This window comes from Monodelphis domestica, chromosome 6, assembly GCF_027887165.1.
Source record: "Monodelphis domestica isolate mMonDom1 chromosome 6, mMonDom1.pri, whole genome shotgun sequence".
In the NCBI taxonomy this organism is placed as follows: Eukaryota; Metazoa; Chordata; class Mammalia; order Didelphimorphia; family Didelphidae; genus Monodelphis; species Monodelphis domestica.
The window spans coordinates 67,628,725-67,641,903 of record NC_077232.1 but is presented as its reverse complement, the minus strand read 5'-3'; the positions used below and the strand labels follow the sequence as shown (position 1 = coordinate 67,641,903).

At 45.9% G+C, this 13,179-nt stretch overlaps 1 protein-coding gene across 14 annotated transcripts in view; it reads left to right on the top strand.

Moving 5' to 3' along the window:
• The window catches only part of PLEKHA7 (pleckstrin homology domain containing A7), a 274,220-nt gene that overhangs the window by 16,287 nt on the left and 244,754 nt on the right, over positions 1 to 13,179 (top strand). The window lies entirely within an intron of this gene.

Here is a 13,179-nt window from a genome sequence, read left to right as displayed (position 1 = left end):
CCATTATCTCTCCAGTCTCCCAGGTTCACAGACTCATTGACATTCTTATCTCCTCATTTGTACCTCTTCTCCTATCCAGTCTACTGCCAAGTCTTGTCAGTTCTTTCTTTACATATTAAACGGTCTCTAGAACAGAGGTTCTTAACCTGGGCCCTGCGAACTTGGTTTGTTTTTAGTATTTTGATAGCTATTTTTTCAGTGAAATTGTAATCCTTGCATTTTATTTTATATATTTTAATATTAGATGGACCAGGAATGCCAATGACTGCAAAATGATCATCATTTTACTTTAAAATTCCTCATCTAATAAAAAAAAAGTTTTCTTTCTCCACCAGCCAATCATCATGTTATACATGAACTACTTGCAATAATCCCTAATTAGTCCCCCTGCTTCTAGCCTTTCCTCATTATGATATATCTTCCACATAGCTCTGATTCTCCTAAAGAGTGTCTGACTATACCAGCTTTTACTCATTTTCCAGTGTGTCCCACTCTTCATGACCCCATTTGGGGTTTTCTTGGCAAAGAGACTGGAGTAGTTTGTAATGTGGTTTGCTGTTTCCTTCTCCAGCTCATTTTACAGAAGAGAAAACTAAGGCAAACAGGGTTAAGTGATTTGCTCAGGGGATTTCTTAGCAAGAATACTGGAGTGGTTGGTATTTTTCTTCAATTCACTTTACAGATGAGGAAACTGAGGCCTACAGGGTTAAGTGATTTGCTCAGGGGATTTCTTAGCAAGAATACTGGAGTGGTTGGTATTTTTCTTCAATTCACTTTACAGATGAGGAAACTGAGGCCTACAGGGTTAAGTGATTTGCTCAGGGGATTTCTTAGCAAGAATACTGGAGTGGTTTGTTGTTTCCTTCTCCTTTAGCTCATTTTACAGATGAGGAAACTGAGGCCAACAAGGTTAAGTGATTTGCTCAGGGGATTTCTTAGCAAGAATACTAGAGTGGTTGGCATTTTTCTCCAGCTCATTTTACAGATAAGGAAACTGAGGCTAATAGTGACTTGCCTAGGGTCACACAGCTAGGAAGTGTCTGAGGCTAGATTTGAACTCTTGAAGATGAGTCTTCCTGATTCCAAGCCCAGTGCTCTATCCACTGCACCACCTAGTTGCCCCTAGATTAAAAATTAATGGTTTGACTAAAATATATGAAAATTATAAATAATAATGGTGGTCATTAATTCAAAGTATTATTGCTCAAAGTCAAAATGACCTTTAATAGCTTTTATTTGCAAAAGAGGTGGAAAGAGTGAAAGCAGATAAATACAAAAGGGAAGAGAAGACTTTAGCCTACCTAACTAAATCTTGCTCCAGTGCTCCACTCAGCCAGAACTTGCTAACCTTCAACTGGAAATAAACTCTCTCCAGAAAACAGGAAGGAAAAGCCAGTTATCCACTCACCCAAGTTCCCTCCAAGAGGCGGGTCAAGACAATGACTTGAGATGAAGGTGACTCCTGATGCTAATTTTCTTCCTGATGCTAATTTTCTTCCTGAAGCTGACTTCCTTCTTGAAGGTGAATTCCCAGGACCAGACATTCAGAGCCTTTTATAGTGGTTTCTTGTCCCTTCCCCCTCTTCTCGGGGGTCAACCGCTGCACCACCGAGTTGCCCCTAGTAAACTCCAACGGCTTCCTGTTACCACTAGGATAAAATAGAAACTCGTGTCTGCTTTTAGAGCTCTCTACCACCTAGCCCCTTCCTATTTTCCACTCTTTCCTCCCATTCCTCCTCTCTACCTACCCCTGGTCAGTCCAGCGATACTGATCTCCTTTCTGTTCCTCACTTAGGAGGCTTTCTCTCCCCTCCCCATGTCTTTGTCCTGTCTGACCCCTTGCCTGGAATGCGCTCCCTCTCTGCATCCCTAGAACCCTGGGCTTCTCCAGAGGTCTTTCCCAGCACCCTGACTGGTGACTTTTCCCTCTAAGATGACCCCCACCCCGTCTGTATGTCTCTTGCCTGTGCCCATCCACACTCATGCTGTCTGCCCCGTTAGAACAAAGCTCCTTGAGGGCAGGGGCTGCCTTTCCCTTTCTCCTCATCCTGTAGGTGGCACAGAGTGGGTGCTGAATAAGTGTTTGCTGACTGCAAAGTTGTCCCCCTTGGAGGACCCAGTGTGGGATGGGTGCCTTGTGAGGGGCCGGGGGGGATTTTCTCCCCAAATCAAGACGTCCTGCGTTTTACGGTGGTCAGGGGGAATGGGACCTGCCGTCTGGGTCTGGGCAGACCTGGCTTTCCCATGTAATACTTCCCTAGCCAGCTGCCTCCACCCTGTGTGAGCTGCTGCCCTGGGAGTCTGAGGACAGTTACTGAGATGTGTGCCAGTCTGCCTTGGTAACAGAGGACCCGCTCTGCGGGAGCCCCGTGCCCCTGGTGCTGGCCACCTCCCCTCCTTCTTTCCCACTGAACCAGACCCTCAGAGAAAAACAGTGGGTCGTCCTCCCTCCCTCCTTCCCTCTCCCTTTCTCTCCCCATCATGTTCTGATCAGGGAATAATGCTCAGGGTTGGAGCCTGTGGGCAGTGCTGGCTGGTTTTGTGTATTTTTCCCCTGTGAGATTATTTCAATTTACCCATCTACATTTTATTTTTACATAGTTGTATGAAGGTCGTCTTCCCTTTTAGTCTGGAGAGTCCTCAAGAGATGGGATCTGCTTTTTACCTTTCTTATGCTTGAGTACATAGTAGATTTTTTTTTTAACTTTACCTTCCATCTTAGAATCAATACTAAATATTGGTTCCAAGAAAAGTTCCAGAAAAGTGGCAGGGGCTAGCCATTGAGGTTAAGTGACTCACCCAGGGTCACACAGCAAGGAAATGTCTGAGGTCAGATTTGAACCCAGGTTCTCCTGTTTTTAGGTCACTGAGCCACCCAGCGGCTCCATTCTTAATAAATGCCTCTTGATGTCCTGCTCGCTGTGTCGAGGGATCTCCTCTGGTCAGGGAAAAAGAAGCTAGTTTGGAAACAGAAGCCTCAAGTCAATGGGAGTGGGTGGGTTGTTTGGGGTCTGGTTCTTTATATTTTTAAGGAGGCAGCAAGCCTCAAAGAATAAATTCAAAGTTCTGGAACAGGTGGGATGGGGAGAGGGCTAAAGGGTGTAAGCCTTTTTCTGAGATACTTGGGGATAGAGAGGAGATAAGTATATAGCTATAGATTAGCATCCTTCCATTTTTTTTATTAATAGAATTTATTTCCAGATCTCTCACACATATATGTATGCACACATCTGTGTCAGATGTATAGACACCCACACAAAAAGAGAACTATATCTATAGTTCTATCACTAGGTCCCCCAGGGTAATTTTCTCCCAATTTAATAAATAATGCTTGTGGAATGTCTGAGAACAGCCCTAAGTTAAGTAGACTCTAAGCGTGTACCTTTATGTGTGTGTGTGTATGTTCATTCATTCAAAAACTAAAATGAGGATTATCCAAAAGTAGAATGAACTGTCTCTAGAGGCGGAAGATTCCTGATGATGGAGGGTTCCTGGAATGGGGCTGTGAAGCTGGGTAGCTCAGTGGATAGAGAACCAGACCTGGAAACAGGAGATTCTGGGTTCAAATGTGGCCTCAGGTACTTTCTACCTGTGTGGCTCTGGGCAAGTCATTTCACTCCAACTGTTTAGCCCTTTCTGCTCTTCTGCCTTGGAACTGATACACAGTATTGACTCCATGACAGAAGGTCAGGGTTTAAAAAAAAAGAAAGAGAGAAAAAAAAGGTTCCTGGAACAGGATGAACCAGTGATGCCACTCACAGTGGCTCTCCCCAAACGGGTTACTGCTTCCTAGTCTGTATTACCACTGCCTGTTAGAGCGTCAGCTTCTTAAGGGCAAGAATGTCAGTCTCTCCCTTTTATCTTTGTATTCCCCAGTGCTTAGCACAGTGCCAGGCACACCAGAGGCACTTGCTAAATTCTTTCCCATTTATTCATTCAAGGTCTCGATGGCTACTTTGAGAGTGTTGTAGAGGGAACTTGGGTTTTGAACCCTTTGCAATCACAGAATAAATAGGAAAAAGCTTGGGGGAATTTAGAGCCTAGGCTCCAAGGGGGTATCCTGACTGCAGCCCCCCCCCCCCCCCCCCGCTTACTTCACCATCAGGCTGTCCACATTTCCGGGGATCACTCTGAGGCAAAAAGGCTCAGAAAAGGCAGAGAGAAGCTGATAGCAGCCTCCATGGGTGGTGGGACCCCTGAACCCCGAAAACCCCAAGGAGGGGGTACTCTGGCCTCCTGTCATATAGGAGGACTCTCCCTCCTGGAAGGCAGGACCAGGATTCTATTGGGTTCAGCCAGGTCCTTGCAGTGCTTTGGGCGTGATTCTTTACCGAGGGGGCCGGGTTCCCCGAGAGTCACTGTTCAGATGTTGGCTGCTGTTTGATTTTATTGGGGTGCCCCACCTTCCCTGTCTCACACCTAGATTGGGGGGGCTGATGTGGGAAGGAGAGGGAGAGCAGAGGATCCCCGGACAGGTTTGTTCCCTTTCTTTGCCCTGCGAACCTGGGCATGGAGTCTCTGAGAAGCAGAAGGCTTGGCTGTGGGCATGGCAGTACCCTGGGGGAAAGAAGAACCTTTTCAGCCACACTCCCAGAAATGTGCTTGGCTGGCAAACGGGACCCACAGGAGGAGGAATTAAAAAAAAAAAGCTGGTAACGGGCAGTCAACAGACCCGTCTTGTGTGTGTGCCCGCGTGCCCTCGATGCGGGGGGCAGGACGTGCCCGGGCCCGGGAGCACCGTGCTGGGACGTCAGGGGTTTCGTAGACAGGAAGGGCGCCGAGTAAAGCTGGTGTCCGCTGTAGCTCTAAAAGGAAGGGAGAAAGGGGAGGGAAAGTTAATCATTCTTTGTCTCAGGGACCTTGTCCCCACCGAATATTGGAAAAGCATTTTAACCAGACCTTGTTTCTGGGAAGTCGGTGCCTTTGGTGGTGACTGGCATCCTGGGGGAGAGCTTTAAAGGACTTTTAGGCCATCCCATCCAGCCTGCTCATTTTACAGACAAGGAAACTGGGGCCGGGAGATGGGGGCCTTTTCCCAGGGGCAGTAGTGGGGGACAAGGAGGGGGTCCTTCCTTGCCCCCTGAGGTCGGTTCTGAGAGGAGACTGGCTCATTTCCTGGGAATCCAAGGAGGCATTTCAGGGGATGCTCTTCTTCCTGAGATAAAGGCCCTGAAAGGGATGCTTCTTTCTGCTTGCCGTCTATAACGTTCAAGGCTTTATCCTTGAACCCAGCACTGTTGCTCCCCACTTTTTGCTCCCGTCCATCTCCTGATTTGGGAACTCCATAGAATTTTCAGCTATATTGTCAGTCTCAGAGAGCAACACTTTGCTCTCTTAGCAGCTCTTTGAACCCATGCTAGTCTCCAGGGCGACAGTCAGGGGAAGGCCGTCAGGGCTTTGGGTCTGCCCGAGAATTGAGAAGGTGACAAGGCGGCCTTCCTCCCCTCCTGGTCCCACCCCTGGGAGGGTCTCCAGAGAGTTCTCCCTCCCTGCTCAGCTATGGAGAAAGCTCTCGTGGTACCAGGCTGTCCTTCCCAGCCTCCATACTCCCACCGCCCCCACTTAGAGCTTACATTTGTTGTCACACCATCCAAGCTCTGGTTTACAGGATGGGGCTTTGGGCTCCTGGGATGGAATCTCCCTGGCTCGCTTCTCTCCCCTTCTCTCCTGGGGCCCTCCACAGCCTGGGAAGGGGGAGGCAGCTCTGGGGAGGGGGATTCCTCGAGGAAGTCCCCATGGAGCCCATTCTGTCCCTGGCACTGTGCTAGGCACTCTGCAGAGGGGCGGGGACTCTTCAGTCAGAAGACAAATGGCGTGGTTGCATCAGGACCCTGCCTCCCACAGACTAGGGGTGTAAGAAGCATCTCAGCAATTGAATTACTGTGGTTTGGTGCCCAGTGAGACGTTCAGATGGCAAGTAATTGTAAGGCAGCGAGGGGGGATAATGAAGGCCCGATTTGGAGTCAGGAAGATCTGACTTCAAATTTGTGACCCTGGTGAAGTCTCTAAGTCTCCTGGCCTCAGTTTCTTCATCTGTAAAGTGATAATCATAGTATCTCTCTCCCAGGGTTGTTGTGAGGAGCTCTTTGCAAAAGAGTCTAAAGTGCTATCTAAATGTTAATTATCATTATAGTCTTTATTCAAATTGTCTTAGAATCAATACTAGCATTGGTTCCCAGGCAGAAGAGTTAGTAAGGGCTAGACAATGGGGGTTGAGTGACTTGCTCAGGGTCCCACCACTGGGGATAACTATTAATATTAAGAAGAATACTTTTATTTATTTATATATAATATAATATATATACTATTTTATTAATAAGAACACTTTTATTGATATAATATAAATTTTATTTACTAAAAAGAATATTTTATTTATATAATATATTGTAAGGATGCTTTTATTTAAATATAATTGTTTATTAATAAGAATATTTTTATTTATATGTAATATATTATTATATATTATATTACATTATATATTATATACTTATATATATTATATTATGTATTTGTATGTAATTATATATATGTAATATATATTATTAATAAGAATGCATTTATTTCCATATAATAGAACATATATTTTATGTAATAAGAATACTTATATATAATATGGCATATATATTATATGTAATATATCTTATTTATTAATAAGAATGCTTTTATTTATTAATATAATATTTATTCATTAAGATTGCTTTTATAGAAAAATATATTTTATTTATTAATAAGAATCCTTTTATGTATATAATGTAATATATTTTATTAAAAAGAATACGATAAAATTTCATTTATATTATATTTTATTTATTAATAATATTGCTTTTATATAGAATATATAATATTTTATTTATTAATAAGAACACCTCTAAATTTTATTTATAATATACTATATTTTATTCATTAATAAGAATATTTTTATTTTTTTATTATATAATACATAATGTTTTATTTATTAATAGGGATACTTTTGTTTATATATTGTATGTTATATAATAGTTATTTATTCATAAGAACACTGTGGTTTGGGATGGTCATAGAAGACTTCTTGGAGCCAAGGATCCGGTTGGGAGAGGGCCTCAGGGAAGCCATTCATGAGCAGGACTTTTGGGCTGAGGCTGTGGGAGCCAGGGTGGGGGGCAGTTGGGAGTTAGGTGACGTCATCATTGTAAGAAAGCCCCCCCCTCCAAGGCTGGCTCTTGGAGTAGGGTGACCCCAGGCCCAGCTCCAGACCAGCATCCCCAGGGGCTGACTAGAGAAAGTAGGTTGGAGCCTGAGGCCTGGGGGGACACCCGGCCAGGCTCCTCCTATTCTGGGAGAGGGCGAGCAGCCAGCACAGGAAGACAAGGGACAGATCATAGGTGATGTTGGCCGCCCAACCGATAAGAAATCTCGTAACTCATACCGGAGGCTGGCAGTGCTCCTGGCTCAAAAATAGAAAGGGATGGAGATAAGGCGAGCCATCGGGGTGTCCTACTTAGAGCTTAACCCCCTTCCAAAGTTGGAGCCTCTCCCCAGAGCCTCCCTGCTTTCCAGGCCTCCCTAGCCAGTGAGTTGGCTCCTGCGTGGTCCCCTCTGGGCAGGCCCTTCCCTCCGTCCTGGCCTGGTCTGCACACCTGGAGACCGCCAGCACCAGTGGGGGAAGAGAGAGAGGAGATGCCTGAGGGCTGCTGCCTTCTCTTCCCTGGCTTCCTCCTGCCTTCTCTGTCTGCATCTGCTGGGAATCACTGGGCTTCAGGCAGGGACTTTGGGAGGTGCCCTCGGGCTTCTGAGCGTACCTTTCTGCCCCAGGCCGTCTACACACAGGCTGGTAGCCCATCGGCTGGTTTGGGCCGGCCATTCGTCAGTCTTCTGGGGCTGGGTCCTTATTTCAGATGGGAGCAGGCTCTGTTGAAGCATCCTCCCTTTGGTACCTCCGGAGACATGGCCTGCCTGAGCGGAGCCTCGAGGGGAACCCTGCGGCCAATTTATAGGTAGAACTGAGGCCCGGAACACTGTTTTTTTCTTTTTTAATTTCCTGGTCTCTTTAATCTGTTTCAGCTAAAGGAGAGAGAATGACTGGGACAGAGGAAAAGCTAAACCCAGGCTAGCAGAATTGACTTAAAAAAGGGAAAAGAAAAAAGCCCTAGTTCCCATTATCAGGAAGAGAAAGCCTGTTGTCATCAATCAACTTTTATATCATATACATTATTATAAATACCATATACTGTAAAGATTATAAATATATAGGAATATTAAATATTATAAATCATAAAAATAAAACCATTGATCAAAGACCTATGTGCCAGGCAGGACAGCTGGGGTGGTGCTCATCCTCCTGAGTTCAAATCTGGCCTCAGACACTTGCTGTATGATCCTGGGCAAGTCACTTCATCCTATTGGCCTCCGTTTCCTTATCTCTAAAATGAGCTGGAGGAGGAAATGGCAAACCACTCCAGTATCTTTGCCAAGAAACTTCCTAAGCAAATCACTTAATCTTTTGGCCTCAGTTTCCTCATCTGTAAAATGAACTGGAAAAGGAAATTATTCCATTCTCTTTGCAAAGTCACTTAACCCTGTTGGCCTCAGTTTCTTCATCTGTAAAATGAGCTGGAGAAAGAAATAGCCAACTATTCTAGTATCTTTACTGAGAAAACTCCAGATTGGGTCATGGAGGGAGAGGCACAACTGAAACAACTCATCAACTGTGCTTCTTAGGGCTGAGGAGAAGGGCCGGAGGAAGGGGTAGGTGAAAATGTGGCCTCTAGAGCCATTTGAGTTCCTGCCATCCTTCTTGGATATGTTCTGGTGGAGTCTAGAAGGAGGTTAGGAAACTGGGCAGGCTGCCCCATGAGAGGGAAATGTGCTTCCTGCTCACCTGAGCATTAGAAAAAAGAATTCCCCTTCGGCTGGGTCCGTAGCCTTTGCCTGGGGCAGATCCACCATGTCTTTTGGAAGCCTGCTGGGGGTTTCCAGGCAGATGGCAGAGATCTGGCCGCCAGAGGGGCTTCCTGTCTGGCAGGAGAGCCCGTGTAGCAGGTGGACATTCCCTGACAAATGGGCTCTCCCTCGTACACAGTCTTCTGCCTGAGGGAGACTCGGGAAGCTGAGGAGGCCCGGGCTCTCTGTTTGCTCTCCTGGGTCTGTCTCATGGCTTCTGCTGGGGTGAGACAGGAGTGGGAAGGAGTGCAGTGACTTTGTCTAAGCTCTTCTTTGTCCGGCTCTTGGCTTTGGCGTTTGCCCCTGGAGCCTCCTGAGGCGCTGGCACGAGCCTGAGAGATGCCCCCATCCCGAACCCCTCTCTGTAGCTGGGCATCATGAAGAGAGGAGAAGGGCAGGCGATCCATCCCTATAACAAATCCTAGAAATGACTCCTTATCAAATAGCACGTGATGATAGGCACACCTAATTGCTCGTACAGTTAAAATACTTTCTAGGTGTCCATCACAGCCCTGGCGGAGGACCGTCCCGGAAAAAGCAGGTGGGGAGCCAGCCTCGTGTGCGAGGGGTCAGGAGCGTGTCCTTCGTCGCTCTGCTTCCTCTGGCACGTCTGCCTCTGGGTTTTGGACTGTGACTAGGGGAGGATTCTAGACCTGTCAGTAGAAGGACTCTCAGAAGGGGAAATGAGTATTTCTATAGCACTTACTGTGCCAGGCACTGTGCCAAGAGCTTTACAAGTGATGGTAGCTGCTGTGATTATCCTCATTTTACAGTCGAGAAAACAGAGCAAACAGAGATGACTTGCCCAGGGTCCCACAGCTAGGCAGTGTCTAAGGCTAGATTCTCCCTTATTACAGGCCCTGTGCTCTATCCACTGCACCACCTAACTGCCACTGTGAAGGTACTGAGAGGCCATCTAGACCAACCTTCTTTAACAGTTGAGGAAACTGAGGGCCTGGGAGTTTCCATGACTTATCCAAGGTCACACAGATAATGAGTATCTGTGAGATTTGAACCCAGATTTTCCAACTCCATTGTATCACAGCTGTCTCCTATTAGAAAGACTTGGGAGTGGGGCAGCTAGGTAGCACAGTGAATAGAGCATCAGGACCTGGGTTCAAATGTGGCCTTAGACATTTCCTAGCTGTGTGTGATCCTAGACAAGTCACTTACCTCCTTTTGCCTAGCCCTTGCCCTTCTGTCTTAGAGTTACTAAGATATGAGTTTAAAAAAAAAAAAACTTGCCTATTTTTTTTTTATCAACGATGCCTTCAATATAAATGTAGACTATTCTCAGAAAAGATTTTGGAAACATGAGAAAGTGATCATATTAATGCTATGGCAGAAGTTAAGGATTAAGAGAGGAAGAAAGGAAGGAAGGAAGGATAGAAGGAAAAATGGAAAGAAGGAAAAAAGAAAAAAAGGAAGGAAGGAAGGAAGAAAGAATATGGCTAGCAGAAATCCCTAAATAATCCCCCAAACTGGTTCAGCATCCCCTGACCTCAAGGAAGGAAGGAAGGAAGGAAGGATAGAAGGAAAAATGGAAAGAAGGAAGGAAGGAAGGAAGAAAGAAAGAAAGAAAGAAAGAAAGAATATGGCTTGCAGAAATCCCAAAATAGTCCCCCAAACTGGTTCAGCATCCCCTGACCTCAAGGAAGGAAGGAAGGAAGGATAGAAGGAAAAATGGAAAGAAGGAAAAATGGAAAGAAGGAAGGAAGGAAGGAAGGAAGGAAGGAAGGAAGGAAGGAAGAAAGAAAGAAAGAAAGAAAGAAAGAAAGAAAGAAAGAAAGAAAGAAAGAAAGAAAGAAAGAAAGAAAGAAAGAAAGAAAGAAAGAAAGAAAGAAAGAAAGAAAGAGAGAAAGAAAGAAAGAAAGAAAGAATATGGCTTGCAGAAATCCCTAAATAATCCCCCAAACTGGCTCAGTATCCCCTGACCCCAAGGAAGGAAGGAAGGAAGAGAAAGATCAGGAGTCAGGAGGCTTGGGTCTTCATTCCATCTCTGCCATTAAGTTCTCTGTCAAATCTTTTGGGCCTGAGTCCTGCCTTGCCTATAAGGTGGGGGTGGAGCGGGGGTCCTTTTCAGCTTTGATGCTCTAGATCCAGTTGAGCCAAGTTGCTCCAAACTTCTGTAAAACACCAGAACTTGCAATATTTTAATTTAATTCAGCTCAGAGTCTCTCTTTGTAACCTTCACTGACTGACCTTTCCCTCCTAAATAATCCAAACAACTCTTATCTCTGCCCCAACTTTCTCCCCAGCCCAGACCCCTGTCCCCAGCTTTCTCCCTGGGTTATACTACTAGAATCTCATATTCAGGGGGCCCTGAACTCCCCCAGCTTCCCCCCTCTCCCCTGCCTTTTTGTTTTGTTTTGTTGTTGTTTCAGTCAATAGTGTCATTATTCATTTCCCCTATTCGAAACTGTGGTGTTCTCTTTGCCTCTGCCCCTTCATTACCTTGAATATCCAGTTACCCAAGTCTTCTTAATTGTGTCCCTTAAGTCCTTTCTCTCTTCGGCTAGATGTATGTTCTTGCTGGTTCGGGGACCAAGTTGTACTGACTCTTCATATCTCCCTCAGTGGGCAGCACGAGGGTCCCTTAGTAAACAGTGCTGGGAGCCCATCTCCAGACCGCCCTGAGTTAGAGGCTCTGGGTCTTAGACAGGCCAGGTGAACTTGGCCATCACCCAGGTGAAGAGCCCTGCCTCAGGACAGATAGGCCACCTCTTGGTGTCATGGGAGATCGCTGGGGAAAAGGGCTGGTGAGAAGATCCCCAGAGCGTTGGCTCTTGGGCTCCCCTGAGCTCCATTAAAGGTTCCCCTCAGCTGGCTGTTTGTTGCGATGCTAAATTAAGGCACTACCTGCTTTTGAAATACTTCATGGCTTCTGCTTTTATGTCTGTCTCAAGAACTAGGCAGGGAAACAGAAAACTCTCTCATTCTCTCTCTGCCTCTGTCTTTTTCTGTCTCTGTCACTCTGTGTCTGTGTCTGTCTCTCCCTCTGTCTTTAATTCCCCCTTCTCAAAAGAGAAGGAAAAACCTCATTCCCACTTACTCTTTCAGGCTTCAGTTTGGGCTGTTTCCTCATAATGGAAATCTCTCTCCTCCCCCCCTCCCTCCCTCCTTGTCCTCCTCTCTCCCTCCTCCCTCCCAGGACAAATCCTGCTGAGCCTTTAAAGCTCAGCCTGTCTTCTAGGAACCTTTCCTGCGGACTCAGCCCACAATGCCTTCTCCTTCCTTCTTTTGATCTCTGTGGTCCATGTCACACCACTTAGTACTTGGTAATAGACTGCCATTGGTAGCTTCTCTTCTCTGCTCTCTTCTACCCGAGTGGGAGCTCCTTCATGGCAGACTGCTGTCTCCTCTCATCTCTGCAGACCCAGTGGGGCTCCACCTTGAGTACTTTACTTGTTGACTCACAAATCACTGGCATAGAAAGTGAGAGAACATGGCTAGCAGAAATCCCTGTATAACCCCCAAACCTGGCTCAGCATCTCCTGACCCCAAGGGAAAGGCGGCAGCAACGTAGCAGGTAGATAGCATAGTAGAGGTGACTCCCTGGGCCTGGAGTCTGCAAAATTCCTCTTTCTGAGCTCAAATACAGCTTCAGACACACCCGTTCTAGCCATATGACCTTGGGCAAGTCATTTCATCATATTTGCTTCAATTTCTCATCCATCAGATGAGCTGGAGAAGAAAATGGCAAGCCACTCTAGTATCTTAACTGTATGATCCTGGATAAATCACTTAACCCTGTTTGCCTCCGTTTCTTCATCCTATTAATCCCTCCAGTATCTTTGCCAAGAAAACCCCAAGGCAGGTCATGGAGAATTGGGCACCACTGAAAATGACTGAACAACACAAAGGAGGCATCAGAAGGAGAGAAGACAAGGGTCTGGGTGGAAAGAATAATGGATTTGAAGTCACAGGACCTGACAATGAGCAAATACTGAATGGGTCCATTTCTTTATCTTAAAGGCAGAAGAGGAGTAAGGGCTAAGCAGTTAGGAATAAATGACTTGCTCAGGGTCACATAGCTAGGAAGTTTCTGAGATAAAATTTGAATGTTGTATCTCCCATCCCCAGGCCTGGCTCTCTCTATCTACTGAGCCACCTAGCAGTTCCTCCAAGGATTTTTTCAACTGTCATGTGAGTTATTATCAGTTATGGAGCCTGGACCTGGGGCTTCATTGGAATAGAGAATTCTTAGGAGAAAAAACTCTACTACTGGAGGTCAGCATCTTATTTAAGGGGGTGTTGCTT